This window comes from Lepidochelys olivacea (genome assembly GCF_965140295.1).
Source record: "Lepidochelys olivacea isolate rLepOli2 genome assembly, chromosome: 6".
In the NCBI taxonomy this organism is placed as follows: Eukaryota; Metazoa; Chordata; order Testudines; family Cheloniidae; genus Lepidochelys; species Lepidochelys olivacea.
The window spans coordinates 90637321-90643797 of NC_140416.1; positions in this window are offsets into that span (position 1 = coordinate 90637321).

Below are 6477 nucleotides of genomic sequence, written 5' to 3' on the forward strand. Positions count from 1 at the left end.
GTATATTTGGCACAAATTCTGCCCTTAGGCACAGGTGCAGGACCCACAGAAGTCACTAGGACCCCCCTCCCCCACATGCACAACAGTGACTTTCTGTGTTTCCATTTCAAATGCTGAAATGACCTGGGGCTAAGCTCAGTTTTTCCTTCAAATGAAATCAGTTGTAAAGTCAAAATGCTGTTGGTGACATCACTCTGTTGCCATAGAAATGTTTGCAGTGTCACTGATTCAGCTGTATAACTCCAACTTGCAAAAACAAGTTATTAACAAGCATTTCTATATCTCCAAATGTGTACAAGTCAGCATGTTCTTGTGATGTGAGCTCAATGCTAGGCACAAGGGTCTCCTGAGTACTAATCCTGGCTCTCACACTTACTCACTATGTGGCCGTGGGCAGGGATACCTAATCTCTCGATTGCAGGCCTTTTAAAAACAGCCATCATGCATTATCTCACCAGTAGATATACCATCCAAAATTACATTATTCTGTTTGTGAAGGACCCCATTGTCTATACCCTTTCTTTATTCTGCCAAATAGGGTGACCAGATGTCCCGATTTTAAAGGGACAGTCCCGATATTTGGGGCTTTGTCTTATACAGGTGCCTATTACCCCCCCAGCCCCTCTCCCAATTTCTCACACTTGCTGTCTGGTCACTCTACTGCCAAATGATATTAAAAGAGAGTTTGGGGCATGGGGAGTTCCAAATCAACCGTCAATCATCATTATTGGGAAGGGTTTGCATACAAGTCAGTCTGGCTGGGGCTTTTCCTGTTCTCCGGCAGTAAGGAAATCCATAGCCAGGGACCTGCACTGAGAACATCCTGAATCCTGTGATCACTCAGCCATACCCTCACCTACCCACTGAGTGCGATTGCATCAGTGATTTACAGATGGAGAGGATGTCTGTAACACAGTTAGACTCTAGCTCCTTAAGGACCTGTAAAGTGGAGCTGGAGCTGAATGGGGAGCCAATCGAACATGACATGAAATGTTTTTGTTGATCTTTCTTGCTAGAAGGTGGATTAAGGGAGTTTGTACTAGCTGGTGCTTCCAGGTGGCCATGACATTCGCCCCAGGTAGTGCGTGTTGCAAAACTCTAACCAGGAGGTGACAAATGTGTGAATCACTGTGGCCACCTGTTCTGAAGAGTTTTTGACTAGATGGAGATGATAGAAGGCACTTCTTGAGACTGTGGCTATCTGTGTTCTCAGGAGCAGTGATGAGACAGACAGAACTCAGAGACTGCACATCACCTTGACAGTCTGAGGATAAATGCTCTCGGTAGATAATTAGGTTAATATCCCCATCTGCTTCCCTAAGTATCTCCCTCTTCTTACCATCAGCTCTGTGTTCCCTGGGCTGAGCCTGAGTCATCTGCCATTCACCCATGTCCTTATTTCTCTCAGGCACTGCAATATCTGGGGGTTAGCACTGCCTGTATCTACTGACAGGTTTCAGAGTAGCAGCCGTGTTAGTCTGTATCCACAAAAAGAAAAGGAGTATTTGTGGTACCTTAGAGACTAACAAATCTATGCTCAAATAAATTTGTTAGTCTCTAAGGTACCACAAGTACTCCTTTTCTTGTATCTACCGAGAAACAGATGTGGAAATGGTTATCTTCAGCATCACATTAGTAATATGGATCTGTGGCATCTCACTACCTCCCCTAGAGGTCTCCCATCAAGTTGAAAAGAAGAGGAGGAAAGACAGCCTTGCAGACCGCAGCATGCAAGAACTCTTTGGGAAAAGGACTAACTGCCTTTTTGAATCTCTTGGATTTGACTCTCTGGGGGGGGGGGGGGAAAGGTGGCCACTGATTGAAGTGCTAGCTTAGGACTTGGGAGACCTAAGTTCAATTCCCCTGCTTTGCCACAGACTTCCTACATGACCTTAGGCAAGTCATCTAGCCTCTCTGTGCTTAAGTTCCTCCATCTGTAAAATGGGGATAACAGTACTTCCCAACCTCACAGGGTTGTTGTGAGGTGTTCAGATACCACAGTAAGGGGAAAGATAAAAATGCCACAGTGAGATTTGTCTAAGAGAAATGAGTAGAGCCAACATAGTGCTGCACCTTCCACTCCTACTGGATCTTATATGTGGATAAACAGTATCAGCATACATGTCTGTGCTCTGTTAATTGCCATAGGAAGATCACACATTAAAACCATCTCTATGCCATGTCCTGGTTTGAACCCCACTAGCAAGACCACTAGGGTACTGACATTCATTAAGTTCTGAAGTTTATTCCCCACCATTCTCTTGATAACTTTGCCCAGGCACAAGAGGTTGAAGATGGAGTGATTGCTGCTGAGATAGTTGACCTCAAATGCATGTTTCTTTGAGAGCCAGCTGGATTATTATTCACTGCAGGGCAGCTGGCAGATCACTTTCTCTGATAGAGGCATTGATGTTCTAGGTCCATACTGGCTTTCTTCAGCTTAAAAGGACAAGGGTCTGCTTTACATGTCCAGAACCCTTCACTGCTTTCAGGGCCTTGACTTGTGAGACAGGGATGAACTATCTATCTAGATTTTTTTTTCACAGTGACTCCCATCACCATAGTATCTGGTCACCTATATGGAAGAGCCTTGAATTCCATCAAGAAACTTGATTGCTGTACATTGCTCTGACTTGGTTTCCTCAGGCCCTAGCAGGACCATTTGAAAATTAGTTTATCTTTTCCACACAGCAGGACAAGAACTCCTCACAGCAAGAGATACCCAGCTCTACTGCTATGGTTTTGCTCGTGGGAGGTGTGCTTTGAGTTTCTGCAGAGTGGCCAGGCCAGGGGGATCTTCACACTACCGGTATGCCACACAACACTGCTTCACTGTGCTCTGGCTGCAGCAATACAGAGGGAAGTTTGGGGGTTGGGGGCTGGCCAGTGGGCCCACAAACTCCCAGGATCTTCTGACCTTAACCCCCATGTGGTCCCCAGTACTACTACAGCCTGGGAGCTTGATGTATCCTTCCTGGAGAGGCAATGCAGCGAGATTGGCAGGGGGAGGGATTTGCCTAGCTTCCCTTCTGCCTTCCCTGCCTCTGTGCAAAACCTCCTTACTAAAGTTTTACACAAGTACAGGAATTTGGTCTCTTGGTATGTCCCAGTTTTTCTTTGCAACTGAGAGAAAACCTCTTAGCTCCTTATCACCAATCCTCTTGCTTCAAGGATTATCAAGATGCTGACTGATTATCTGTCTCCTAATTCTGGTTGGGGGAAGCAACAGATTTTCTGGGAAAAGCGATTTTTTTTAAAAAATGTATTTAAAAAGGCAAAATACAGAGATTTTGGCACCAGTGAAAAGTGCTGACTTGACAGCCCCAGCACTGGACTCCTTTATTTATGCACACAGAGTACAGGCAGCAAGAATGCAAGCTTCCAACACACAACCTTGCCTGGTTGCCTCCAGCATCGCCTGGAGGAAAATCAGCTAGGGCTGTGAGGGAAGTACAGTCTCAATGGCCCAATCAATCCTTGGACTCTCTGAGGAGACAACTGGGGCTGATTTTATGATGCAGACACTTTGTCCAATAGGAACTTGGAAAATACATCAGAAGAGAAAAAGACCAATACTAAGGATGCCTGTGGACAGAGGGAATAAAAAGTTATACAATATGGCAAGTGAGTCCCCAAATCCTCATCCCTAGAGCCAGGCCTGCCAGAAATCAGGAGGGATTTTACAATCCAGCTCTCAAATTGATTTAAAGAGTGGTAGGTAATGAATGAATGATGATATAGAAGAGCAATGGGCTTCCCTTAGAGATGTCTGCTTGGAAGCAGCCACAATTTCACTTGGATCAAGGAAAGAAAACTGTGGACGTAGCCATGGAATGGAATGTGACTGAGGAAAAAAAAGCTGTAAAAAAACCAAAAGAGGCAAGTGCAGGTCTCACAGAATCATAGAGTTCAGCGCCAGAAAGGACCACCAGATGATCTAGTCTGACCTCCTGTATATTACAGGCTACCAGCACCACCTAGCCCCTCCACTAAACCCTACAACTGAAATTAAACCAAAGTATTACAGCCCTCAAGCGACATGACAAGAATACAAGCTGTGATAGTGTATGTAGAGAAAGGCAAAGAAGTAAAGGAGTTATGTCAGCAAGATAAGAGAGAATGGCTTGACAAAAAAGCAAGAGAAGCCAAACATGCATCAGTCAAAGGTGACTAAGAAAATGTTGCAGATGCATAAGTGTAACCCCTTTGGAGTACGTGCTCCTGAAGTAACACACTGAGGCTCTAGGGGAGTCACCCCTGCTCTACAGCTGTAATGGTGGCAGAGGCTCAGGAATCTGTTTCCTAGGTTGCTGTTTCCTAAGTTCCTAGAGTCTAGGGGAGGGAGATAGAATCAGCTAGCTACGCTATGTGGGACCACTCATGAGCCAAGACTGAGAGAAAAGGGGCTGACTTTACTTTCAGTTGACTGTGTTAAGAGTATAGCAGGGAAAGCTACACAGCCAGGAAGGACCTTTCTACCCTCCACATTCCTATCCGAGGGAAGACTTTGAGCCTTTTGGGGATTTCTGGGATGCTGAATAGTGTCATCACAGCAGAGACCAGAAACCCAGGAGGCTGAGGAAAGAGTCAGGGTTAGGCTACCAAGAGCTAGTCTAACTGCACATCTGAATCCAGACTAGAGAGCCACAAGGACAATCATACTATCCTTGGTGTGGATACTTTGTAAGAACACTCTGGTTTGTTTATTTTGATATTGTGTTTTCAGCTGGCCACTGATTTCAGTGCTGTACCCACCAAAGACTGAGCCAATACTCACTATCTGTTTAGATGGGTGCTGGGAAGAAGCAGGGTAGTATGCACTGTCTGTAAATGTTGGAAAGGGTAGAGTTTATTTATTGTTAATTTTGTCTTTTATTATTGTGATCCCTTTTCCATTGTTCCCTATTCTGAGTTCCCCAGTTACCTAATAAAACCCCAGTTACTGTTTTATTTCTCTGGGTATTGTGACAGCTATTTTTATTGATTGATTGATTGATTGCTTTGACTGACACTCTTCTGTATGAGATTGGGTGTTGAATATTTTCCCAATGGATAGGTTCTTTGTGTTCTCTGAATTAGGAGGCATTTACTTGGCTGGAGGCACCAGGTACCCTTATAGGTGAATCCAGGGCCTATAACCCTGAGGAGAAAAAGGAAAAAGCAGCCGCTGTGCCTCAGGGCTGGGTTACATATGCAATTGTCATCCTGGTTGCGGAGTCACAGTGGTATTGTAAAAACGAAAGATGAAAGATCGTTAAAAACAGAAGTAGAACAAAAGAAATGATGGTGAGGACATTTTAATGAAGAACTCAGCCAAGAAGAGCCGACAATTCAAATCAATGGATGTGAAGTAGATAAGGATCGAACCTTTCACTGCTAGAAATTTCAGAAACAGAAGTAGAGAAAGCAATCAAGCAGCTAAAAATCAGCAAAGTGCTTGGTCAAGATAAGATCACTGCTGAAATGCTTAAAGCTGGTGAGGATGGGGTAGTACATGTACTGTGTTTATTGTTTGGGAGAAAGAACTCTGTTCAGAGGATAGGAACAAAGGTGTGATCTGAAAATTACCAAAGAAAGGGAACCAATTGGTGTGAGATAACTGGCAAGGAATAACATTACTTTCAGTACGTAGGAAAGTGTTCTGCAGTATAAACTATTGAACTGAATCAAATTGGTCAAAAATGAAAAACTGCATAATGAGCAAGCAAGCTTTAGACCGAAAAGATCTTGTGTAGGTCACATCTTTATCCTCAGACAATTTGTTGAGAAAGGGCTCACATACCAGAGGAGATTAGTCTTGAACTTCATAGATTTCACCAAAGCTTTCAACTGCGTTCACAAAGAGTCACTATGGAAGATCTTGCAATAATATGGGTCTCCTAGAAAGATAGTATTATTGGTCAAGATGCTGTATGAAGGTTCAAAATGCTATGGAAAGACAGAAAGTTGAAAGACCAGTTGGTTTGATATCATCACCTCTTCTTTTTTGCGTCGTCATATATTATAGCTCAATCAAAAAAAAATGACAGGTTTCAGAGTAACAGCCGTGTTAGTCTGTATTCGCAAAAAGAAAAGGAGTACTTGTGGCACCTTAGAGACTAACCAATTTATTTGAGCATAAGCTTTCGTGAGCTACAGCTCACATCATCGGATGCATACTGTGGAAACTGCAGAAGACATTATATACACAGAGACCATGAAACAATACCTCCTCCCACCCCACTCTTTGCCCTTAATGAACTGCCATCTCCACCGTGTTTTAGCTGTAATGGCAGGCAAATACATTAGACAAGACGCTCCCATGCAGTGTAACACATGAGGGAACCCAACCTTTCCACCTCCATCTGTCTAATGCCACATTTCTTGCTCCATTGTAGTCATGTTTTTCTTATATGTAATCTGTTGTCCTCCTCAGTTCTGTCTTCCACCCACCGGCATCCAGTCAAAGGCTTCTCTAGGAACACAGTTTTTTTTACG